The 27,714-nt window shown below is 39.6% G+C and overlaps 1 protein-coding gene and 1 long non-coding RNA gene across 3 annotated transcripts in view; both read left to right on the top strand.

The window, feature by feature from the left end:
• The window catches only part of NCAM2 (neural cell adhesion molecule 2), a 582,026-nt gene that overhangs the window by 208,905 nt on the left and 345,407 nt on the right, over positions 1 to 27,714 (top strand). The window lies entirely within an intron of this gene.
• LOC115659520 lies at positions 14,816 to 27,337 on the top strand. Its single transcript, XR_004002576.1, has 3 exons — positions 14,816 to 14,825; positions 18,278 to 18,282; positions 27,251 to 27,337. It is a non-coding gene; the product is annotated as an uncharacterized LOC115659520 (long non-coding RNA).

Genomic DNA, 27,714 nt, shown 5'->3' with positions numbered 1-27,714 from the left:
AGCTGTCTGCTTTTTTTCTTAAATATGAGAGCTAAATTTGCCATCTGGGAAAACATGTCATTCAGAGACATAGTGGCTCAAGCCTGTTGGAAAAAAAATTGGTCAACAAAAAAAGGTGGCTGGATTTTTCAATAACAAATGCTGCTGCAACTATCTAAGCTTGAGATGATAAAATGTAAGTTTGTTCTACAGAGCCATATTTAACATGAAAAACAAAAGTTTTAACAACTATTTTTCTAAAAGAAAAAAATGGCCAAATTTTATTTATTTTGTGTCTTTTTTGTTTAAGACCATCACCTCCAACAGCCTTTCTTCAATATCTACCTTTTTATTGCTACACTGGTGCTGGCAGAGTTGAAAGGAATAGCTTCTTATATCAGCCATAAATCAAAGACCTTGAAAGTGCATGAGTTTCATGTACAAATATTGATCATATTTTAGGATGTTGATATTTAACCTTAATTCATGAACTCCTGCATATTTTGGGCTCTCAGAACTCACACTGACTTGAATGGAATTTGTGGGTGCACAAGAAGTGGAATATTTGACACTGAATGAACTTATCTTATGTTTAATGTGTCAGCACAGTGACAGTAAGGTTGGTTTTGTGTGTATGTGTATTTGTGATATTGCATACCAGATGGTGGCTTCAGTTAATGTCTTCAGAAGTTTCTCACACCCACACAGAGACATATTTTGTTCTTCAATATACTGATGTAAATCCAAAGTAACTCAATTTACTTTAATTTCAGATTTACTCCAGTGTAACTGATGGCAGTATTTGGCATGGTCTCTATTTTTCAGAGGATAAACAGTATGTAGTTTCCTATAGGACACATTTAACTTGAAGTACATTAAAGCTATTACTGCTTTACTTCCAGATTTAAGGTAGGATTTCTGGTTCTGCACAACTTTTAAATTAACTCCTATATCTTTAAATTATAATATTACTAGAGTGAGTGGCATAACTTTTCTGTAACAATTTTGGTTGCAATTGCTCTGGAATAAAGTTAAACTGGGAATCCTGCAGCTCAGAGGGTCATGGACATAAAAGATTTTCAGCTGGATTGAACCCTCTAAATTTTAGAGTGGATATGTGTAATAGTTATGACTCAGAACAAACCATCCTCCCCCCCCTTTTAAATTTCTGTAGTGAAATTTGCTCTTTTTTTAACATACTCTACCGAAAAATTGTAAGATATATCAAACCTCTTTAAGGGAAGCAGGACTGACCAGTGAGCAGAGGACTAGACTGGTAATCAGGTAGCATAGATTCTAGTCCTGACCCTGCAAGTGACTTGTGTAATTTAACATCTGAGCCTCAATTTTCCAGTCAGAAAATGTAGATGTTAATATTTCACTCATCTTTGTAAAGTATTTTTAGATCTACTCATGAGAAGTAGTACAGAGGTACAAGGTAGTAGTAAGGTAATTGTATAAAGAGAAAAATAGAATTTTAGCAGAAAATTCAACTGTTACTTAGCAAATTATCATTACAGCATCTTTAAAGAAGCTGTCATACTTGGGAATTCTCCACCCCCTTCAGTGCTTAATATGTAGCTTAAAAAGTCATTGTGGCTTCTGCTTGTACTCTAATGCAGCATACTGTAAGAGCTAATCACAGAAGATGGGACTCAGTAATTGAAAATCATGAGACCACTAAGATAATATGAAACTAGGAACATTATCCAGTGAATGTGCAATAATTAAAATATTTTTGTAAAAAGATGCTTATTTAGGCCCTGTAACATCTTACTATGCAATCTGATTAATTTAAGGGAATTGCAGTACAATCTAAAGATTGCAACCAGACTGCCCTTTTGCAGACATATTAATGAAGAAAAGATTTAAGACCTGTATTAAACACTCCTTACTCAATGACTTCAATAGGAGCTTTGCCTGACTAGGCAGTGAGTATGCACTGAAGAAAATGGCAATAAGAAATTGGTGTCTTTCAGTTAAAACTAGATTTCATTTCCTAAAATCTCAGTTTAGCAATGGAATTGCTGAATTCAGTTTTTAACAAATTACAGGTGTTGGTCTCAAATTGAATTTGGAGATTAAGAAAAAAAAGCCGCCAGTGGAACCAAAAAACTCAATACTGCAGGATATTATGGAAGCGAATGGCCTAACTCATTTTTAAATTCCAACGTTTAAAGAACTGAAAAATAGCGACCTACAGTCATACTAGATAAGGTTTCCACTAGAGTTGGAAATCCTTATTTTTGAGTACTTAAGCTGATTACAGACGGTGTTCACTAGCAATACATTGTTCAGCCAGTAGTTGTGCCTGTGCTGTATGTTGTTCCAAACAACAAGGGAGTGAAAGCTGGCATTGAAGCTCTGTGGAAGTCTTTTTTTGTATCTACAGTTTAGTTGTTTCTTTAAATGTCTCGTTTAGCATGTTCTGTGAGTCCCTGTATCATGACAGTCTAAAAGAAACTTCTCAGCATGTTATATTGCATGGTTAGTTTGGCACTGGACAATATAGAGCTTCCTCTGAAACATCCAGCATTGGCAACTACTAGAGAAAAGCGACTGAAATTAAATGAACCATTGGTTGGTTCTGCTATTTTAATTTCTATGTGCCTGTACAAAATGTGATGTTACTCAAGCTGCTCTTTTTATGAACGTTGCATCATACATGCCTTAGAGTAAAAATTTTGTTTGTTTGTTTTAACTCCATCTTTCTTGCTTATTACTGGGTTATCTGATATTAAAACAATAACTTGTAGGTATGCTGTATTTCCAGGACTCTTGTAAACTCCAAAGCTGCAAAGCATGTTGACATTTCATTTTGACTGCTTTTTCATGTTAATGACTTCTTTGTGTTAGCTTAGTGTCCCTCTTTTCTTTCTTTTCTTTACCTTCTTGCTTTTTTGTTCAGAAAGAACAAAAAGGAACAACATCAGTCCTCTCTATTGCTGCAGTACAGACAAACTTGCTTTTGTTTAAGAGGCAGTGACACTGGATCTCACATTCTGTCAAACTGTATGTAATTGAAATTTTCTGCCTCATCATGTCAATTTCCTGGAGTATCTGTAACATACAGAAGATGGGACTAGGGCATGCCAGAATTATTATTGGAGATTTGAGGCCAGATTCCTCTATCTGCCTGATCAATGCTTTGCCCAAGACAGGCGCAGATTGGGTAAAAATGGTATTAAAACCCCTTTTATGGTCTACCTGGGATTATCAGGCTGCTCCCCAGAGTAAATTGGAACAGCCTGAATGTTAAATGTGGTATTAAAACAATTGAAATTAGCAAGTATTCCCACATTAATGTAACCAGTTCACTTTAAATTCAGGTAGTGTGAAAAGATTGGCTACAAAAAGGATTGTTACATATTTAAGGCAAGCCTAAGTACCTAATGAGAGCCCCTCTTGCATTACAGAAGAAGCTGTAACACCAGCCTGAAGCAAGGCATACTTCATAGGTACAGGGTGAAACCTCATAGTCTTTTGTTTAAATCTGGACAGTTAAGTAAAAAGAATGGGAGTTTAGCTATTGAATATGTAATGGAGACTATGAAATGCACAGGAATCGTGAGCACAGACTCAGTATACAAATTATTAGACTGGACTTGCTGAAAGTCCTCGGAGAGCCTGACTGGTCTCAAATGGAGGCAGGACATTGAGAATATGAGCCTGTTTAAAAATGGGGAAAACTGGGTTTAAGAATGCCTGGAACTTGAGCAAGAGGTCTGGAGAGCTGAGATAGTGGATGAGTTCGCAGTTTGCTTGGATCATTATGGCTAATAACCATATAATAGATGCCAGTAAATGTGCTCTGCAAATTCTGTCTGTGAAAATTCCCATTAAAGAAGTGAGCCAGGTGAAACAAATGCTTTGTAGGTGACGGTTCTGCAAGGAGTATGTTATCATAGCCCTGGAGTCTGAAACTGTAATTACCACCAAATTACTGGGTAGCTTTCCAGTAAAGGAAAAGGAGGAATTGAACAGCAGCTAAAATGTATGTGTATATATAGAACAGAAACAGGCACCTGATCCCTTGTTGAATTTTTCTAACAAAGCTGAAAATTGTAAAGAAGTTACCAGTCACTTGAGTAAACGTTGGCACAGGGAGAAAGAGGTGAATGTGAGTTCCCAGAGTTTCTTTACACTTAAATGAGAAGCAGCAATGTTTGAAAATGATTCTGGTACAAAGTTGTTCTCCTAATTCAATAAAGGTATACTACACTAGAACAGCACAAGAGCAGGATGCCAACCTATTATGCAAGGATCTCACCAGTCATCAATTTCAAAGAAAGAAGAGATTTAAAAGCCATTGGTGAAATGCATATCAAGAAGGCAGAAATGAGCCTTCATTCTGCTCTTGGGCCTCACCCAGGACCGGCGCTAGGGTTTCTCGCTCCCTAGGCACACGGCCATTTCGCCGCCCCCCACACTGATCCCGTGGCTCCGGTGGAGCTGCTGCAGTCATTCCTGCGAAGGGTCCGTTGGTCCATGGCTCCGGTGGAGCTGCCGCAGTCATGCCTGCGGGAGGTCCACCGGAGCCACGTGAGCAGCTGACCGTCTGCAGGCATGACTGCGGCAGCTCCCCTGGAGGCGCGGACCAACGGACCCTCCGCAGGCACAACTGCAGCAGGTCAACCGGAGCCGCCTGCTGCCCCCCCGGCAAAATGCCGCCCCCCCCCAAATAATCCTGGCGCCCTAGGCGATTGCCTAGGCTGCCTAAATGGTAGCGCCAGCCCTGGCCTCACCCATAACTCTGGTTAAGAAAAAAGATGGCAACACTACATTCTGTGTGGACTATATAATCTAAAGTTGTTTTAGACTTTTTTTTACCCTTTGACTTGAATAGATAATATTCTGTGTATTGTAGTTGAGTTCAGTCTGACTTACCACACTAGATCTTAACAGTGAGTTGAGTGGAAGTGGATCCAGAAGACAGGCTTGTGGAATGTCACTGTCACCTTTTGAGAGACTTATGGAAAGAGTATTTCATGGCATGTTCCACTCAGCCTGTCTAGCGTACGTTGAGGAGTTGCTGGAACATGCTAATATTTTCAACAGTGTCATGGAGGGTCTGATCAGCTTAAGTTTCTACTTTAGTTTATTATATATACATATTGTTTTGCACACTTATCACCATAGAATGCCTTTCAGTAGTATATTAGGCAATGTGACTAATATCTGTCACGTTTGTTCTTTCATCCTCTCCCCAGGTGAAGAAGTGCACATAGTTGTGTTTTTGTTTGGGATATTTTATCCACACACATTGCTATGTTTGTCAGTGAAGGCATGGTCAAAAAAATGCATCTTATACTTAGAGTGGAAAGCAGTGGGGTTTGTAATGGTCTCCTGTTCATACAGTCCCCAAGAAAGAAAGTGTGTGCTCTCTCTCTTACACTGATGAGCTTTACCTTTATTGTAGAATGTTCTGTTGTGCCTGAGAAGCATTAACCATGGTTTTTATCCTGGAGCCTTAGCGATCTTCTAGTTTGTAAATCTGAAACTGGTTCCAAATAAATGGAGATATACCTCACACACACAATTAATAAGGAGAGAATTTCCACTGACAAAAAGTCTAGATGCAGAATTTAACAGACTTTACACATACTTGCAGATGTTCAAAGCTTTTTTAAAGTCCCGCTCTTACTACAGAAGGTTCTTTGCCAGGGTAATCACCATAGCAAAACTATTGCATCAGTTGGTCGTGAAAGAGAAACAATTTCAGTTTAACTAGCATATGATTTGGCATTTACAGAGTTGAAAATATTTGACTACTATTGCCTTAACATATCCATGTTTCCTAAACTCCTTTCATATTAGAACCAGATATTCCTGCATATGAAGGATTTGAAAGATTGGTGTCTAATTACAGTGAAAGTCTAAGTTTTGCTGAGGGGAAAAAAAAAATCACCAGGAATGTGGAGGGGGAAAACTTGTAGTCAGGATGGATATTCAGTTTTTTTACAATGCCTTTTTAAAGTCACATATCCAAGGCAACTGGCTAGGTAGCTGGAAAAACCACAGGGATATGTTTTTACAGAGGCCTGGAGACAAGGATAGAACTGCTGGTGCTTTGTCTAAATGACCATTTTGGGACAACAGTTGAAAATAAGTGCCCTGAGGAGAAGAACAAGGAATTGATTGCACTAGGGAAGGAGTGTACTTCCTGGAGAAAGCAGTCTCCTCAAACCTCAAGATTTGCTAAAGTGCAGATGTTCTTGGTTTTACTGCTGGAGTGGAGAGTTTAGGATTGCATGACCAGTTTAAAGACTATGGCCAGGTTTATGCTACAAGTTTTGTTGGCATAGCTATGTCAAACAGGGGTGTGAAAAAATTCACACCCCTGGCTGTCCTAGATATGCTGACAAAGAACCCTGTGTCGATGCAGCTATATCAGCAAAAGTGTTCTTTCATCGGTATCTTATGTCCTTCAAGAAGGTTGTTTAACTATTCTGGCAAATGATCTTATCGTGGTATAAACTATGTCTCCACTAGGGGGCTCTGTCAGTCTAGCTGTGTTAACAAAGGCTTTCTAGTGTAAATTATCCCTGAGAAGAATCTTGAAATTAAGATTGGAAACTTCCACTTACATTCACCCTGGTGTGTAGTATCCCTTCAAAATACAAATATAGGCTTTTAGGTCATAATTAGTGATTATTTATTGTATAGTACATGGGGAGGATCCACCCTGTGATGGCTTTCCCCAGGTTACAATGCAGCAAGCTAGCATGATTTAAAATGTATTAAATTTGTTTTCAGTTGAACTTGTGTTCCTGAGTTCTTTTGTAACCCTCTGAAGTCACTGAAAGTGTTTATTTGTTTGTTTGTTTGATGGTTTTGTTTTTGTTTTGTGGAAGCAGTCATCACTAACTGAACTCTGGCCCTGGTGAAGCAAATGCTTCCATTGACTTCCATGGTAATGGAGTTCTACCAGCACTGTTAGCATTTGTGCAAATTCCATGCCTGGATTTGATGTTGGGTCCTCATTCATCAAAAGTAGCAAGATTGTAAATGGAAGGGATGCTGTGATTGACTGTAGTAGTATTTTGATGCTGTATTCTTGATCCTACCCATTCAACATCTATTTTGAGAGTATGGGTAATATAAATACTATTGTTGCCCTCTGTGAAGTGCACTAATGGAGGTGCTAAAACTTGAATTTATGTGACCTGTTTGCAGTGAAACTGAGGTAATCCATGTGTCATGGTATAATTCCCCACTCTGAACCTTAGCGTCCAAAAGATGGAGTACCAGCATGAATTCCTCTAAGCTCAAGTACCAGCGCTGCCACCAACCAGGAATTCCAGTGCCTGGTACACTCTGGTTCCCTCAAAACCTTGCCCGGAGACCCCCAAGACCCAGACCCTCTGGATCTTAACACAAGGAAAGTAAATCTTTCCCTCACTGTTGCCTCTCCCAGGCTTCCCCTCCCTGGGTTACCCTGGAAGATCACTGTGATTCAAACTCCTTTAATCTTAAAACAGAGAGGAAAATCCACTTTTCCCCCTCCTAGACTCTCCCCCTCCTAGACTCTCCCTGAGAGAGAAAGTAATCCTAACACAGAGAGAAATTAACCTTTCTCTCTCCCTTCCCTCCTTTCTCCCCACAAATTCCCTGGTGAATCCAGACCCCGTCCCCTGGGATCTCACACCAGAATGAAAAAACAATCAGGTTCTTAAAGAAGAAAGCTTTTAATTAAAGAGAGAAAAACAGTAAAAATTATCTTTGTAAATTTAAGATGGAATATGTTACAGGATTTTTCAGCTATAGACACTGGGAATACCCTCCCAGCCTAAGTATACAAGTACAAATTAAAATCCTTTCAGCAAAATACAAATTTGAACTCCTCCCAGCCAAATACACATTTGAAAATAAATAAAACAAACATAAGCTTAGCTCGCCTTATCTACCTAGTACTCACTATTCTGGACATATAAGAGACTGTATCCAAGAGATTGGAGAGAAACCTGGTTGCGCATCTGGTCCCTCTGAGCCCCCAGAGTGAACAACAACCAAAAACTAACAGCACACACAGACTTCCCTTCCTCAAGATTTGAAAGTATCCTGTCCCCTGATTGGTCCTCTGGTCAGGTGACAGCCAGGCTCACTGAACTTGTTAACCCTTTACAGGCAAAAGAGATATGAAGTCCTTCCGTTCTATTAACTCTTACTTATCTGTTTATGACACCATATTTTTCATCACTTCTCTTTCCTCCTCCCCCCTTCTTCAAGCCCCAAGGAAGGGAGAGATGCAATAGGAAAGATCAATTAATTTTAATTTGGAACAGTCTGTATCTCTGCAGAGGTGCAGAGTGCAGGGTAATTCCAGTTTTACTTACTAGGGAATCCCTCTCTAAGGATAATGTTTTGTCTACAGTGTGTTGCAGGGAGCTAGGAGAGTTGTTAGGGAATCAATTATTGCCTCTAGAGGAAACTGAGTCTATGGAACTTGCATTTAGTAGCAGGTCACTGCTCTAAACTGAGATTCTGTCTCAGGCCTGGTCTACACTACACGTTTAAACGATTTTAACAGCGTTAAACCAATTTAACACTGCACCTGTCCACACAACGAGGCCCTTTATATCAATATAAAGGGATCTTTAAACCGGTTTCTGTACTCCTCCGCGACGAGAGGAGTAGTGCTGAAATCGGTATTACCATGTCAGATTAGAGTCAGTGTGGCCGCAAATCGACGGTATTGGCCTTGGGCGGTATCCCACAATGCAACATTGTGACCGCTCTGGACAGCAATCTGATCTCAGATACAGTGGCCAAGTAGACAGGAAAAGCCCCGCGAACTTTTAAATTTCATTTCCTGTTTGCCCAGCATGGAGCTCTGCTCAGCACGGGTGACGATGCAGTCCCAAATCCAAAAAGAGCTGCAGCATGGACCATACAGGAGATACTGGATCTGATCACTATATGGGGAGACAAATCTGTTCTATCACAGCTCCGTTACAGAAGACGAAATGACAAAGCATTTGAAAAAATCTCCAGGCTATGATACAGAGTCCACAAGCACAGTGCTGTGTGACAAGCGTAACGGAAAGCCAAAGAATCAAATGGACGCTTATGGAGGGAGGGAGGGAGGGAGTACTGAGGACTCCAGCTATCCCACAGTCCCCGCAGTCTCTGAAAAGCATTTGCATACTTGGCTGAACCCCCAATGCCTGTAGGGTCAAACACATTGTCCGGGGTGTTTCAGGGTATATATCGTCAATTCGTGTCCCCCCCCGTGAAAGAAAAGGGAAAAAAATCGTTTCTTGACTTTTTTATATTTCACCCTATGTCTACTGCATGCTGCTGGTAGATGCGGTGCTGCGGCAATGAATAGCAGCATCCTCTCCCATCCTCTCCCCGGTGGCAGACGGTACTGTACAAAAGGTCTTATAGCTGTCCTCATCATCCTGTGAGTGCTCCTGGCTTGCCTCAGGTGAGGTCGGCCGGGGGCGCCTGGGTAAAAAGAGGGATGACTCCTGGTCATTCCTGGCAGATGGTACAGAACGGCTGGTAACCGTCCTCATCATAGCAACTGGGGCCTGAGTTCCATCATTCCCCCCCCCCCTCATGTCAAAAGAAAAGATTCTGTACTGCCTGGACTATCATAGCAGTGGGATGCTGGGCTCCTCTCCCCCCCAGCGTTTCATGTGCTGCCTGGACTATCATAGCAGCTGGAGGCTGCCTCCCCCTCATTTTATCTCACTAAAAACTCAGTGTTTCTTATTCCTGCATTCTTTATTACTTCATCACACAAATGGGGGGACACTGCCACAGTAGCCCAGGAAGGTTAGGGGAGGAGGACAGCAACAAGTGGGGTTGTTGCAGGGACACGCCCTAGAATGGCATGCAGCTCATCATTTCTGTGGGATCTGACACAGAGCGGCTGTGCTCTCTGGTTCTCTGATACACTGGTTCTCTAGTACACTTGCCCCATATTCTATGCAGGACTGACTCTATTTTTATATACAACATAAAGGAGGGAATGACCCGGGGATCATTCCCATTTTTGTCTTTGCGCCCCCTGCCGACCTCAGCGAAGGTCAGCCAGGAGCACCCATGACAGCAGCAGACAGTACAGAACCACTGATAACCGTCATCTCATTGCCAATTTACAGTGGCACAGCAGACGGTACAGAATGACTGGTAACGGTCCCTGCTTCCTTGCAAAGGCAAATGAATGCTGCTGTGTAGCGCTGCAGTACCACCTCTGTCAGCGGCATCCAGTACACATACGGTGACAGTGACGAAAGGCAAAACAGGCTCCATGGTTGCCATGCTATGGTGTCTGCCAGTGCAATCCAGGGGAAAAGGGCGTGAAATGATTGTCTGCCGTTGCTTTCACGGAGGAAGGAATGACTGGTGACATTTACCCAGAATCACCCGCGACACTGTTTTTGCACCATCATGCATTGGGATCTTAACCCAGAATTCCAATGGACGGGGGTGACTGCAGGAACTATGGGATAGCTACGGGATAGCTACCCACAATGCAATGCTCCAGAAATCAACGCTAGCCTTGGTACATGGATGAACATCACTGAATTATTGTGCTTTGTGTGGCTGCGTGCACTCGGCTTTATACAATCTGTTTTACAAAACCGGTTTATGTAAAATCGGAATAATCCTGTAGTGTAGACGTACCCTCAATTAAAGGGAGAACAGGAGCAGAACTGATTGAGGTGAAGGCTTGTACATTTTTATCTGTGGGCACGGGGAAAATACAATGCCCTGCTGAATGAGAGCTTATAGTAACCCAGGGAATACTTGATGTAAATGCTGATCCCAACATCTGTACACTCTGGTTACAGACTACAGATTTGGAAACAAGCACCTGAGGGCCAGCCAACTATTAGCATAAAGGGTTGGAGTGCAGCTGATTGTGTAGATCCCAGACTGTTGGCTTGCTGACAGGGTTCGGAAGTGTTTGGAAAAGTGAGTTACTGCCATTCTTAAACTTTGAAAAGTCCTGATGACACACATTACATGTTATGGCCACTATATAAAATCTGAGAAATTATCTCTGACAGAAGATCACAGGGGATTGTGTTTGTGTGTGCAAAGGTATAGAAATGTAAATGTTATGCTGAAACCTTATGTTTAAATTTGAATATGTAACAGTCACAAAATGGGCTGCTGACGTTTTTATAAGGAACACTTCTATTAGACTTACTATTAGCTCTAGTTTAAAAAGTTATTCCTGGTATTTCAAATACTATTTAACCCATGTCTTGGGTGCTTTAGTCATCTGTTTGTTAAACTTTGTGGTACTCTCTTTGGAGTTAACCAGGAACTATTAACACTTCATTATCAGGGTTTTACATAGAATAGCCTTGATGTTTAACACTGTGTAATGCTTTCTAGAAAGTCCTGAAAAGGCACAACTCAGGGCTTCAGAAACTCTGCTTCAGAAAGGAGTTAAGCTGAGGTTCAGGAACAAGGAAAGTGTTAGTTATACATAATATTACTTCAGTATCCTACTGGCCTGTTACATCAGCACAGTATAAATCTTGTAAGTATGAATTAGAAATAAAAGGCAAGTTACTGATGGAGAAGATTAAATTAACAATGGGGCAGGGGAGGCATTGCCCCCCGTCAAACTGCAAATCTCAGGCAGGCATGGAATTTTCCCCCACATGTACCCTGTTGGCCTGGCTGGAGCTGCTCACTCGTCCCCCATATAGAAGTAAAACTATGTCTATGATTTGGGGACGTAAAAACAATTCAGAAAGCTTTTATAATGGTCAATGGTCAATTGTAATGTGTAAATATCAGTATCAAGGAATCATAAGTCATCTAGTCGACTCTTTCCCCTCCAACACACACACACACACTCCGAGGCAGGACCGAGTATATCTAGACAGTCATTCATGAATATATATATTCCTGACGGTTGTTCATAAAAACCTCCAGAGGCAGAATTCCACCACGTAGAAGTGGTGCATCTATTGCCCCTTGCTGCAGATACAACCTGTTACTTCTTGTCCTACCTTTAGTAGTTATGGGGAACAATTGATCACCGTCCTCTTCGTAACAACCCTTAACCTATCTGAAGACTTACCAAGTCTCCTTTCAATCTTTCTCTACACTAAACATGTCCATTTAAAAAAAAAACAACTTTTCTTCATAGATTATATTTTCTAAACCTTTAATTATGTTTGTTGCTCTCTTCTGGACTCTGCCCAATTTGCCCACATCTTGCCTCAGGTATGGTGCCCAGAATTGGACACAATATCCGAACTGATGTCTCACCAATGCTGATTAGAGCAGAATAGTTATGATGCTCCTGGTAATACACCTCAGAATATTAGCCATTTTCTGCAGCTGTATCACATTGTTGGCACGTGTTCAATTTGTGATACACTCTAATCCCCAGCAATACTACTGCCTAGCCGGTTACTCCTCATTTTGTGTTTATGGTGGGACAGTTTGCTGTTGTGCCTTTAATATTGTTCCTTAGAGAAATAACCCACTTTCCTGCACTCCTTTTCCCTTAGATTTTCTTCCCCCAGGAAGAAATAAGATACATTTCAGAATGAAAAATTGGAAATATTGAAAAGAACGCTGGTATAAAATAAAATAATGGCTAAAATAGGGAAGCTTTAGTTTAGTTGTCATTTAAATTAAATCTAAGGACATGGAAGCTGGAAGTAGGATAAAAATCAATATTAGAACAAATGTGACTTCAGCCGAACAGCAAAGGACATAGAAGCTTGGAATAAGAATAAGATTGATTTGTGTACGGTTGGGATTTATAATGAAGAGCTAAGGAAATGTAAGACCTTCAAATATACTATTATGAACACATTTTTAAAGGATCAGATCCTACAATCCCTACACAAGCAAAAAGCCCAAAACCAACAACAAAAATTGGGTCTGATTCTTAATTGCCTTGCAATTTATGCATTCGATTACTCATTTGCAAAGTGGGAGTAAAATACAATTCCCATTATAAATGAAAAGCTCTGATTAGATGGCATTTTACACCCATTTTGAACAGTATAAATAGCTACAAAAGAAGCAAGAAATGAATGGCAAATTAAGTAAAGAAAATCTGAATTGGAGTTCTACAATCAACTTTACATAATTTAGAATATTGCCTAGGTTATTTTATTCAACACAATAATGCCCAGGTTTTTGATGTAGATAATTTTGGAGGGAAGACAACACTCACTATATTTTTTAACCAGTAGGTTCAACAGGAGAATTTAAACCTAATAGCTGGTGCAAACAACAAAACTAAAAAACCTAAATCTGTCACTTTCATAACTTGTATTCACACCAGTGGGAGAATAGAGGCCTGAATTTTTTAATGCAAAAATAAACAAGTTGATGTAAATAAAAAAAATCAGTTCACTTGTCCAAATGATTAATTTTATATTGTACATTTCTAATGTTTTCTCAAAATACAAAAATTGAATGAATCTGGGAATCTGAACCATCAGAACTTATTTCAGCACCAAGCTGTTTAGGTGTTGAAGATAGTTCAGAAGTAGATACAAGGTAACATTTACAAATGTGCATAAGTGACTTAGGAGCTTGTCTCATTAATTTCTAAGGCTATCTAGGTGCCTTTGAAGTTTTTACCCCAATAAATGAAAAATATATTGATAGTGTATCAGCTTATTTTACTGTGGTTTTTTATGATGTATTTTGCTGTTTTTTTTAATTCTTAGATTTTTTTTCTTTCTCCTTGTAAGGCTTGAAGTTTTAATAAAAACTCATGTAAAATCAGAAATGATTTATGATTACAACATTATTATTGAAAAATAAGTGACTATATGGTGGTGCCTGAGAGAGAGTGAGAGTGCTCTCTAGTGACTACTTGCTCCCTACACAAGATAAAAAATCCAGCCTACAACTACTATCAGGTAATAGAGATTGTCCTTGATTTCAAGTGGTAAAGGCTCATAATTTTGGAGCAAAAGGCCTTAGGACTTATTTCTGATGTGACTTAGTATAGATTTAGTGTCTTTGGTATGCAAAATAGTTATCTATTTACATAAATTATGTTCCAGACCACCTCCATAGTTAAGGTTCAGTGTCAATGTGGAGAAATCCTGGCAGTATTTCAAATAGTGGTTCAACTTGTATATGATTGAAGGATGCTGGCAGAATGGATGGTGACATAAAAGTGTCCTTATTGTAAACTGTAGCTGATGCAAAGTCCCTAGATTTCAACATATTTTTATTTTGATAAGGTCCTAGCAAAATTTAAAGCTGATTGTGTATCCAGGAAGAATGAAATCCATGAAAGAATCCTCTTCTACAAAAATCCAAAAGGAACAAGCAAGTATTAAAAATATTAGATACGAAGCCCTGTGAGCTACTCTTAAGAGATTCACAGATTACAGACAGACTGGTGGTGGGATGCAGAGATGGGAAGGTAAATGAGCATTTGTTCAGAGACTGAACTGACTTCTTAAATTATACAAAACTGCAAAGTGGTGAAATAGGTAAAATTGCAGGTATGAGTGTAAGTAAAGAGAAAAATAAAAAAGTGCATATGGGTTTACTGCAAAGTGGAATATGAAGGATGGATGTGAAAGGAAAACATGAGGAAATCAAGAAGCACAAGAGAGAGGATGACAAATCCAACCACCAGCCAGCTAACCGACTACATGGGAGGAGTGTACACAAACATGCATATAGAGATTGCCCAGCATTTGTGCCAACGTACAGATTTTACTATGAGTATATAACCATTTTACTGGCAAAGCAAGCAAAGTAAAACTGAATGCAACAAAGGAATCCAGTGATGAGATATTGTATGTTGATTTCATACAACTGTCACTGGCCCTGGTCGGTGGAGAGGAGATATGAGCAAAATATAGATGATTGCCCAGGCTCCAGTGAACCAAGTTCCATTGATAACAAATACTGAGAGTGAATACATGATTTCAGACTGAAGACCAATACCATTTGGAAATACGTTGGCATGATGGCTGTTCTGAGAAATGGATTTTACTCCTTCTCCCTAAGAAGACAGATGATTAAATTCTGGGTGTTCAGTTTCTTTCTGGTATCCTACTACTCCTAGAACCAGATGGACTGGAGATCATCCACAAGACTTTTTGGTGTGTGTGGGTGTGTGTGTTGAGGGGGGAGGGAGGATTCTAAGCCTTTCATAACAAGGAGCTTTACTCAGAGCAATAGTGACCATTAAATCTCCAGAGTAGCCAGAACCAGAATGAGACTGATAGTGCCATTTCTGACAGCAAAATGATGATTCCATAACTCAGTGTAGTGTTATTGCAAATGACCTCACCACACATTAAGTGATGGAGCCCTTTCTGTAGCTTATCAGAGAAGGTGTGTTGTTCCTTTTAAGAGCTAGAGAGCCGGAGCAAGTCCATAGCTGATCACACTGACCCATTCCTCCTCCACCAGGTGACTGGAAGAAAGGGGGACTATTTAGGTCCACATTTGTGCAGTAAAAGCTCTCTTCTTTTCACCTGGACCAGGCTGAGGACCACCCACTGTTCCACCTGCTGAAGTAATTAAAATACTAGATTTTGTCATGATACACTGTGGTCACTCCTTTTTCAGGGTACTAAGAAGTAATTTTCTCTCCTCACCTGATTGTCCGAAGCAAGGTGTTTGGGGTTTTTTGCCTTCCCCACACAGCAGTTGGGGTCTTAGTGGAGGCAAAAAAACAAAAGGAGGGTTAGTTTATGATGCGTCAGTACATGATGTAAGTGTGGGGCAGATGTCCGGTGGCGCCCCGATCCCTACCTGACTCAGTACTCAGGATGGATGCACAGGGGGACATTTTTAAGCATTTATTTGACATTTCATAACTTTGCAGCCTTAATAACAGATTTTAATACCTGGGGGGTTGTATGTTTATGGATATAAATTATCTATATTAATTATTTTGGAACAAGGATGATTCTGGGGAGGTGTGGAAATTTGCCATATAAAGTTGTGTAGAAGAAGCCCAAATGTTTGTGGATTAATACATTACTGAGTTTATGAATGGAATTGATGACCTAAAGTGTTAGGATATGGAATTAGATCTGGTGTATAGAAATTTGAAAAATCATAATTCTGTTGAGATTCTTCATTCACCTGCACATCCACCAATGTAATATATGTCATCATATGCCAGCAATGCCCCTCTATGTACATCAGCCAAACTGGGCAGTCTCTACGGAAAAAGATAAATGGACACAAATCAGATATTAGGAATGGCAATATACAAAAACCTGTAGGAGAACACTTCAACCTCCCTGGCCATACAATAGCAGATCTTAAGGTGGCCATCCTACAGCAAAAAAACTTCAGGATCAGACTTCAAAGGGAAACTGCTGAGCTTCAGTTCGTCTGTAAACTTGACACCATCAGCTCAGGATTAATCAAAGACTGTGAATGGCTTGCCAACTACAAAACCAGTTTCTCCTCCCTTGGTTTTCACACCTCAGCTGCTAGAAGAGGGCCGCATCCTCCCTGATTGAACTAACCTCGTTATCTCTAGCTTGCTTCTTGCTTGCATATATATACCTGCCCCTGGAAATTTCCACTACTTGCATCCGACGAAGTGGGTATTCATCCACGAAAGCTCATGCTCCAAAACATCTGTTAGTCTATAAAGTGCCACAGGTCTCTGCTGCTTTTTCAGATTCTTAGTTATAAATAGATGAATAATCTTCAGGTTTGTGAGGTGGCAGGTATGGGGTTCAGAATTTGTCCCTCATTATTCCTACTTGGATTCAATACTTCTGGTCAGTGTGATGTTTAGAATGCTTTAGAGAGTTTGGCTTGATATTCAGAAATACCTCTGGTTTTTCAGTTCTTCTAAATTCTCCCTAGCTATTTTTTTTCTTTAGCCTTTTAGGGCATTGTGGGGCAAGCTGAGGTGGGAGGGGAGAAGAAAATGTCTGCAACTGTATCTTCCGTGTAATTTCAATCAACTTTCATTATTGTCTTATATGATTATCACGTTGGAGGCAATCAAACTATATGATCCCTCCAAGGAGAGGAGCTGCTGTGGTATATGAAATGCAGTATTCTGACCCTGATAGAGGAGATGTCTCACCTCTGGAGCCTTTTCATGGCTATGGAGTGTTGAGGTGCTTATGTCAGCTAAGAGCCACAGATCCTCTTCCTAACTTTGAGGCCCAAAGAATGCCCCCCACCCAAAAGCAATGAATGCAAAACTCAGAATTTATTTTATGCTGACTCCTGCTGACATGTAATTTAAATCCACACATAGAAATTTCTGATATGCTAAATCTTTCTTCCTACTTTACCTTTTATACATGGAATTTCTAAAATATTTCAATAAACCTTATCTGTGACTTTATTTAATCTGTTCCTCAAAAATGTTTAACTGTCACTTAAAACAAAAGTGAAACACTTTGAGCAGAAGCAGTGCCTGTGAGTTATGAAATGATTCTGCTTAAACCGTTTATTAGGCTGTCGTGACTGTTAGCTTGCTTCGCCAAATTGATAACAATGCGGCAGTAGTTCATAAGTCCCTTTGAAGTTAATTACACTTAGTTGCTAGGTAGCATTTTCTGAGGTATACTGCAAACACATAAGAGACAAACCAATTAAGTGAAAGTATGTAGCACTGGACAAATAATATGACCTTGAAACAGTGTAATGATGAGTAAAATGGGGGGGGATAGAGAACATTTTAATTAGCACTTCAAATAAATTTCGTTGACTTCAAACTAATAAAACACAATGTGTCTTAGTCACACAGGGAGTCCATGTCTCCACTATAGTCTTAGTTATGAAGTAAAAAATGGAGCATGAAACAACAGCTTTTCTGAAAAGCCCTGGGAAAGCAATCTAGATGTTTACATAATGTAAAAATGTTTATAAAAATAGGTAATAACACATTAATCGATCAATTTGATCACATTAATTGTTTAATCAAAACAAACTCCTTGTTCATCCAGGTCGAACAATACTATAACAAAACTTGATGGTAGGTCCCATTTATTGGAAGAAATATGAAATGTCAAGGATAATTTCTCTTGGCAATTTATAGCCCCAATAGGGTGACCAGATGGCAAGTGTGAAAAATTGGGACGGGAGTGGCGGGTAATAAGTACCTATTTAAGCCTAAGCCCCGAACCTTGGGACTGTCCCTATAAAATCGGCACATCTGGTCACCCTAGGCTCCAATTCAGCAAATTGCTTAAAGTTCCATTTACTTCGGTGTGCAGCGACATTCAAAAAAGCTAACAGAATGTTAGTATCTGTGAGGAAGGGGATAGATAATAAGACAGAAAATATCATAATGCCACTATATATGTCTATTGTAGACCTGCAACTTGAATACTGCCTGCAGTTCTGGTCATCCCATCTCAAAAAAATATTTACAATTGGAAAAAGTACAGAGAAGAGCATAAAAAATGATAAGGGGTATGCAACTGCTTCTATATGAACAGAGATTAAAACTAGTAGGACTGGTTTAGCTTAGAAAGGAGACAAATGGGGGGCGGTATGATAGAGGCCTATAAAATCATGAATAATGTGGAGAAAGTCGATGAGGAAGTGTTATTTACCCCTTCACATCACACAAGAACCAGGGGCTCACTCAATGACATTAATAGGCAACAAGCAAACCAAAGGAAGTACAACTTAACGCAATCCACTTCTGGAACTCATTGCCAGGGGATGTTGTGAAGGTCAAAAGTATAACTGGGTTCAAACAAGAATTAGATAAGTTCATGAGGGATAGGTTTATCAAATGACTATTTTAGCCAAAATGGTCAGAGATGCAACCCCCATGTTCTGGATGTCCCTAAACCTCTGTCTGCCAGAAGCTGGGAGTGGATATCAGGAGCTGAATCACTTTATAAATTGCCCTTTACTGTCCATTCCCTGTGAAGTATCGACACGAGCCAGTGTTGGAAAACAGCATCCTGGGCTAGATGGTTCATTGGTCTGCCCCATTATGGCCGATCTTATGCTCAGTGAAGTCTGGGATAAAGCTCCCATTGACGAACAACTACCACAAAAAAATCTTCCTTTTGCTAGAGGCAGGAGGTAACATAGCAACTCTCAGTCTTGGGTGCCCCAAGAATCATCTTACACTATCAGTGCTATCTAGAATATTTACTTAGTTTTGCTCATGGCCCTTTCTATCCAGAAAGAGCTTCTATTGCTGTTAGTCAATGTAAACACCTCAGGACTCCATAGCCGTGTAATGTCTCCATATTTACACTTACAAAAGTAATATCTCTGAATGCTGAAATACTATTATAGTAGGAGGATTTTTCTAAGTAACGATGCAAACTGCAATAAGCATATTACATCACTACCTGTGATGCTCAGTCGACAACATTTGGGCTCCAACCTTCTGTTTTTATTTATATATGAAAATATCTACACTGAATGATCAGATCCAGAATATGGATGTATATACATCAACTCTGATTGGACTTGCGTCAGAAGAAGCCTGCAACGTTTTTAACAGGCTAAGGACCTGCTTCTGCTTTTGTCTCATGATTCTGTTATGGTTCTGAGACAAGCTAAAACTGAAATATTTCCTTTCATAGTCAGATTGTGAGACTTAGCACAAATCTGTTAAAAAGGAGAAAGGGTATTTTTATGTTAATGAACTTTTTTTTTTTTCTGAATCATGTGCCTGTTGTAGGGGAAAAGGGGATAAGCTTAGGATTTGTCTGACATATAACTAATATTAGAGTGTAACTGCCTAGGGGCAAGAGATTGCTAGGGGCTAGCTGAAAAAATGAAAATTTGAAAAAATATTTTTTGTCTGATCCCTTAAAGCTTTGTGCTTTTGACTTTTTGTGTATTTGAGGTGAGGGATGGGGTTTGCATCTGTGCTTGAGCAAAACCAGTCACTCAGTCATTCTCAAAATGTGGTTCATGTAGCTTTTGCTAGTGATCCACAGGTCACAAGCACCATCCTTGCTTTAGGTTGCTTTTTCAGGCATTCAGATTCAGGAGAAGAAGCCACCTAGCTGCCTCCACTAGGGACTACTGCTGTACAAGGGGAGGAGGAGAAACATGCAGGTGACAGAGACATGTATAATGGTAAATGTTGAGAGAGGAACTGAACAAATGGAAGGGGGATGAGAAGGAACAGCTAGAGCAGTGTGGTTAACTTTTTGGGAAAAAAAAAAGAAATGCTTGTTTGACAGATGAAAATACATTAAATACTCTCCTAATATGACTGTTCCATTGTAAGTCATTGCTTAATTGCCACACAGTTGCATGATGACAAATGGGAATAGAGGTAATATCCCATGACACTACAAGGGAAGGGAGACTGATCCACACTGAAAGAACTATAGAACCTTTAAGCTAAATATAACCATAGAGAGAAGAAAACAGAATTGATTGACAAGCTCAGATAAGAAGAAATCCACCCCTCCCCCCACGAGTATTTAGTACATAGGTTAGGAGCACATGGAACTGCTGAGCACAATGGATTTCTTTTTCATGGGGCTGCGCTGACAGCAAAGTCATTGATCTTTAAAAGAGCAAAGAACAAGAAAAGAACATTTTAAAATCAAACATCTTATATAGCGTCTAGGCATATTGATGAATCTGTTTCATTTCTCATCATCACAAGCTGCTTCAGTACGGATTTGTGATTTCAAATGTGCATATATTGCTTATGTGATCTATAATCAGGTGAAGAGTCAGCTTGACAATATACTTCCACAAGTCAGTAGCAGTTAGTGTTGAAAAATCGCTTGACCTCAACATCATCAAATGAAAATGGGGAAATCTGCAATCACAAAAGCTGAATACAGTACAGCTACTCTAATAGATCTCATTCTTACAGGTTTTTCTATGTCATCAGTCAAGCTAAAGTTAGAAGAGAATGTTACCATCACTACTTCAGTGACTGATCTTCTGCCAACAAGTATGTAACATCTTACTATGGTTGTATCACCAGTGCTATCAATCTACGTCTAGCCTGAAAACGGTGACAGCCAGTTACGTACAAGGTTGCATATTTTGATAGTGACTTAAGGACAGATAGATCCCTGTTGTATCTAATAATGTGTCCCTTTTGCTGAGCACTAAGAGACTCGGACATTTTGCAATACTGACAACTGACTTCAGTAAAGTTCTACATGTTACTCCAGGTAGTTCTGAAAACCCAGGAAGGTGTAGTCACAAGAAGGCTGGTCCCCGCAAATGATGTAAGCCTTGCTCTTCTTTGTTAGAACAGGTGCTCCCATTTGTTCATTTAAAAGAATGATTCAGTGCCTGGGGCTATAGAGGATCAGGGAGAATCAAGGGAGAGAGACCTGAAGAGTCTTTATTCACAGCCAAAGTGATCTCCTGCCCATCTTGACTGGGTCAAAACAAGAGTCATGGAAAATTTGCTATTTGGAATGCTCACGAAAGTTTGCTTAACTCAAAGGGCTCAATCTTGATCTCATTTGAGTCAATGGGGGTGGGGAGGAGTACTGTTTAATGACACAGCATCAAGCCATAATTTCTCAGCCATGTTCCAGCTCTTGCTATGCTGCACTTCACATAGTCAATTGTCTAAGTAAACGGATGGTTTGGGAAACATATATCATAGAGCCTCACTAATTCAGCGTAATGACTAGGAGACCAAATGTTGAAATTTGCAATAGTAATGAATGATACAATGTTTTATATTTGTTTATTTGACACGTGCAGTGTCATTTAAATTATGGTATTTTCTATGCTACTAAATACACTGTATTTTATTTTGTAAAAAAGTGATATTTTAATTGCAAGTAATATAAGACCATGCGGCAGCACATTGTTTATGCTTAGGTGAGATTTTGAAGAAGACCACAATTGTTTTTCTGTAAATGATAGGATGGGACAGTTATCAAATTTGTAATTAGTGAATCTGTTCATTTTGTTTTAGTAAAATTACTCAGTCATAAATTCAAAGTGATAGATCATCCATAACTGCTTCAATGTTGCATAATAAGGTCTGATGTGAACTCATTTGGAATCATCAGAAATTCTCCCATTATTAATAATCAATAATTAGGTGCCTGTGGCAAAATGAAATTCTGTGTGCTTGCTGAAGTGGAATAAAATTTTGGCCCTTGAAGATTGCTGCTGTGAGATTTCACTGCAGCACAAACACGGACATTTAGCATTACAGCGAAGTAGTATGTTTGAACTATCAGTTCTCTCAACTCTGAATGGACTGGAATTGGCTTCCTCTCAATTTAACTTATAAGCAAAAACTATCCATCCCATCAAAAAAAACACGTTCACAACTAAGTCTGCATTTCATTTCTTGTTATTTGACTGGTTTTCTTTCAGTCTCTGTTCTAGGCTTCAGAACTGGAAAAGTTAAGAAAACCAAAGAGGACTTTTTTTTGTTGATTTCTTTTCTATATTAATTGTAGATTGCTTATGTAGGCAAAACCATTCCATTAAATCTTTGATTCTTTCCTTGCTTTTAAAGGCAGCATGGTAAATTTCAGTAAGAGGGTAGCCCAAGGGAAAACTGAAAAGGGCTACTATAAACCTTATAGACTTGCTGCCACACGTTGTGAAGATATCTTTGTAAGTAAAATATTTCTCTTTAGTCATCCATGATTTGATCTAGACAAAAACTTCTGAAGTCCTATTAGTACCTCACATATGCCAAAAAAATCCAAAAACAACAACAAAACACTATGTTTTGAGATGAGAAATGCTACATTTTCCTAAGATTTACAACAAAGTTTAAAAAGATAGATTTATATAATGATAAATTTATATAATAGACTTTCAAGAGAATACTTTTCTTTCTTGTTCTGAATAAGCCACCATTACCATTACTTACATACTTCAAATTAATTTGTTTGTACACAAGCTCAAATGAGATGATCAGCTAAATGAAAATGTGCTTTACTTTATTTCCAGTTATACCTAAAAGCAAAACTGCATCACAGGGAAAAATTAGGTTTATTACGTTTAAAAGGTAGGATTTTTGTTACTGAAGCATATTCCAAGTTATTGGTTGCCCCATTCCGTGAGATGATCTACTTCTCTGGTGGAGTGTCCTAGTTTGAATAAGGCACTTTTGAGTGTGTTAAGATATATATCCTGAACTTTCTCCTCGGAGCATATTCTGTGGTATGTGAGTGCCTGGCTGTAGATAACAGATTTTGTGGTGTGTTTGTGGTGGCTACTGGATCTGTGAAGGTAAGTGGTGTGTTCCATGGATTTCTTGTATATAATTGTCCGGAGAGTTCTATTGTTGAAGTTGATTGTGGTGTCCAGGAAGTTGATGGCAGTGTGGGACTTTTCCAGAAAGAGTTAAATGGATAAGTGGTGGTTGTTGAAGTTGTGGTAGAAATCTGTGAGAGAGTTAAGTCATGTTAAGTCATCTGTCCAGAATATGAAAATATCATCAATATATGTCAGGTATATCATTGGTTTTGTAGGGCATTTGCCCAAAAATTCTTCCTCGAGGTAGCCCATGAATAGGTTGGCATATTGTGGAGCCATCCTAGTGCCCGTGGCTGTTCTGTGATTTGGTCAAAGTGTGTGTTTGTTGAATGTAAAATTGTTATGGGTAAGGATAAAATGGATGAGTTTGACAATGAATTGCCAATTGTGTTGTAAATATTTGAGACAGACAGCAATGGTATCATTGGGAGGGATGTTGGTTTAGAGGGAAGTGACCACCACAGTGTCAAGGATGGGGTCCTGAGGGAGGTGGTTAATATTGTAAAGTTTGTGGATGAAGTTGGTTGTGTCCTGGAGGAAACTGACCTTTTGTGTGGTGAATAGTTTGAGATGGGTTCCATGAGTCCCGATATTTCTTCAGTAAGAGGTGTCATAGCCAGATATGGTGGGTCTGCCTGGGTTCCCTTGTTTGTAGAAGGTCCCCCCAGGTTGGATTCTTGGGGATGTTTGGAGTTATTGGGGGAAGGATTTTATGATATCCTTAAATTCTTGGGTAAGTTGGAGTATGGAGTCTTCTTTGAGTTCTTTATAGTGGGTGGTGTTGAACAATTGATTGACTTCATTAATGTAGTCCTCACGGTTGAGGACTACAATGGTGCCCCCAATTCTGTATGTTACAAACCTCCCCCTGCCCAATATTCTATTTAAAATCCATTTGCAATGGAACAATGTTACTAGGGTTAGAAATTATATTCAAGCAAATATAAAGGTAATTTTGTGCACTTTGGAATCTTTTCCTTTCTGATATCCTTTCATCAGATCTTCATTCTGGAAAATATTTTTTAAGTAGATTAATATACAGAGAAAATTAAATGAGTGACTCAGTAATGATTTCATAATGTGCCTGTATAATATTTACATTACTGCATTTCATCTCTAACTAGGAGAATTATGAAAAATTTCCTACTATTTATATACATGTTAATGTAATAATCTCATGTTATACATTCAAACAGTATACAACATTATTTCCCATGATTACACATCAATAATTATTAATCTGTCTTTGTAACGGGGTAATGAAAATACCTTTTGCATATTTTGACTGCAGCTTATATCAGTGAAGTTCATTATCATCACATTGTTCTGAAAGTATGCCACAGGGCTCTGGGGAAGCTTCATCATAGCAGACTTCAGGGGCAGATATTAGGAGAAGGAAATGTGGCCAGAGCATGACAGTTCTGGGGTAGCCACAAACCTCTGTTTGTGAATGGCTTCTTGTGTGTCATAGTTAACTGATACAGATGATAGCAGGCCAAGGCTTCTTTAAATTGTATCAAGACCCAGATCAGGAGAACACAACTGACTCATTGGTGATCAACCTCCACTTGCTCTCAGCAGACATTGAACAAAACAGAGCCTAAAGCCTTGCCAAGGTATAGGCCACAGTTTTGTATGGAGTTGTATTGTCCATCTTCTGATAGATCAGATGCTACACAGTCAAGAGGTGCCAACCAGCTTAACCAAAAAAGACAAAATATGTATATCACGAATCAATAGTATGCCAGTCTAAAGCTGGCCATCCAGCATAATTGTAGATGCTGTGCATAAAATATAATTAGGTTATTATAGGGTCTATTAAATAACCTACTAAACTGACAAGTTAGTCAGGGAAAAAGTCATTTCCTGGGGCGAGGAAGCTATTTAAAAAGTGAATAGACCATATCCTAACAGGGATGTTTGTTCAGACAACAGACGAGAGGGTCTCTCCTTTGAAAAGATCCAATGTGTGTATTATCCGTTTGAATTTTGTCATACATTGAATCTAAAGAAACCTTGAAATGAGCAAAAACCTTTTAAATACTTTTTATGCAACCATGCAAATAAGATCTGGGTAGGAGGCTACAGTACTGTATAGTAATGGATAAATAGCAATCAGATGCCTTGCAGCATAGAGATACAGTTTTGTGTTACATGTCTACTGTTGTCTGAGTTAAGCAGATGAAATGCATTGAACATACTCACAACAGAGTTTAACACCTGGCTGGAAACAGTAGATCTGACGGCCTATAAACATCACGCCCTTCCACGGAAAAACCTGTGTGAGGTGATTTTTTGGGAGGAAATCTGGGACATTGTCTATGTTGGTGACACTTGCCTCCCCCATCCTCCTCAGAAAAGGTCCTCATTCCTCCCCAAACCTGATAGATCTTCCGAGTGATTCACAGAAGGTCTTGTGTGCATTATTTTTACCACCTATGTATGACAGTCTGCAAGGGGATGATGTGTATCCCTTGATCTGCCTACTATTTTTCCCTCATGTCACCCATGCTTTTCCCCTTCACACAGCATGGACCACCCACTCCATGGAGAACATATGAAAAAACATCCTGGGACAGACCAATTGTCCATCTATTTAAGTGTCCTGTCTTCAGCCAGTGGCCAATGCCAGAGGATGAACAGGACAATTATCAAATTATCTGTTCCCTGAAATAACCACCTCCATGGTGTCCAGAAGCTTATGTGAAAGAAGGGTAACAATGCGACATAGGTGGATTGGCCACCTTTCCATGTGGAGAGAGGAAATTAGTGTGTTCTTTTAGGTACAATCTGTACCGCATCTCTTTAGTTGCACAGGGAATCTGAAAAGAAGGCATGGCTGTGATCAGTGAAGCTAGGGAAAGATGCAGGAGCAGAGACAGCTAGAATGTTGCTGCTGCTTGTGAGAGAAATAGATCCTGCTACAATATAAGGCTTTATATCTCTTTGGCTTAATAGATTTTAAGTAAAAGATCTGACCTGTGTAGCAAAGCACATCAATGAATAGGCTACATATCTGGTAGACTTTTATTTTTACTCTTGATTATCTGTGTATTCCCTGTCAAATAAACCTTAATATAATTAAACTAATTAGAAATGGCAACTCTCACCATAAGGGATTATTGTTGTTGGGCACTTCGGAGGTAAAAGGTTTCTCTTCGACTTGAAGGAGAGTGCAAAGTCAGAGGAAGTCACTGTCTAAGCACTCATTCAAAGCCATGGGACTATAGAAATATGTCCTGAAATATGCCTTTGATCTTGCTGGCTTTCTTTGTGTGAGCATAGAAAAATTCTGTTTGCCAGGAAGAGTGCTAGGTGACAGATACGAATTGCCATAATGAATCAGGTCAAGGATCCATCTGATTCAGTATTCAGTTTTTGAGAGTGGCCAATACCAAGTGCTTCAGAGAAAGATGCATGAAACACTGTTATGTAGGATGTTATGGAATAATCTGCTGCAAGAGAAAGTTTTCTTCTAACCTCTGATAGAGATTTGCTAATGCTTTGAAGTGTGAGGACTTCCAAAACTTTTGTTGTTGTTTCTGTTATAGCTCTGGGTATCCTTGTTATCCATATAAGAGTCTAATCTCTTTTTGAGTCCTGTTAAAGTCTTAACCTCAGTGTTATCTTGTGGTAGTCCAGTTCCACAGACTAATTTTGCATTGTATGAAACATGTATGTATGTTTTGAATTTTCCACCTTCCACTTTTGTTGACTGTTCTCTCCCTAATTACACACAAACTGCTACATAAATACTAAGGTTTTGGGGGGAAGACTAAGAGAGGCAGGCAGAGGAATAGACAGATTAGTAAAGGGAGTGTGTGGTGTTCTTGCAGTGTTTTGGTGCTCATTGGAGGTTTGTTTTGCTGTGGGTGGTGGTGTTTTGGTTTCGTTTGTGTTTCCCAGACTAACAGGATTTAGGTGGGAAGGCTATGACAAATACAGAGGCAGCAGTGATAGTGATCCAAGCAGTGGAAGACACAATGAAGATGACTGGATGTGGAAGCTGTGGCATGTACATGGTCCTGGAGGAGGTACATGAAGAGTTTCATCTGCATGACGTGACGCCTGATAGAGCTGATGGAAGAAAAGATCCGAGGACTGGAGATGCAGATGGAAACAGGTTGAGTTTAGAAGGAGATTTAAAAGCAGATGATGGAGCAAAGACACGAGAAGGCTGAAGGGAAAAGCTCAGACTTGCAGATGGAAGCAGGACCAAAGAACTCTGAGGGGAGACTGCTGGGTGAGGAAAGTGGACGGTGGAAGCATGTGACTAAGCGAACCAGGCAGAGGAAAAGACGGGCTAGTGAAGAAGAAATAGAGCTCAGGAACAGGTTTGCGGATTTGGAAAATGAAGAAGGGGCACAGAAAGTGGTCACTGAAGGTGAGAGGGCAAGAAAGAGAAGAGCAGCTAGTCCTATAGGAAGACGGAAAGAGTCAATGGAGATAACAACACCAAATATAAGCCCCAGGAGGATATGGCATGGGTTGCAGAGGATTGCATGGGAGAATAGGAATCAAGAGGACTTGGAGCAAGAGGTGACACGGGATAGACCGGAGAATCACACCATCACCAGGAAAAGCAGG

Source organism: Gopherus evgoodei, chromosome 1, assembly GCF_007399415.2.
Source record: "Gopherus evgoodei ecotype Sinaloan lineage chromosome 1, rGopEvg1_v1.p, whole genome shotgun sequence".
NCBI lineage: Eukaryota > Metazoa > Chordata > Testudines > Testudinidae > Gopherus > Gopherus evgoodei.
The sequence above is the reverse complement of the archived record's forward strand: the minus strand, read 5'-3'. Positions and strand labels throughout refer to the sequence as shown.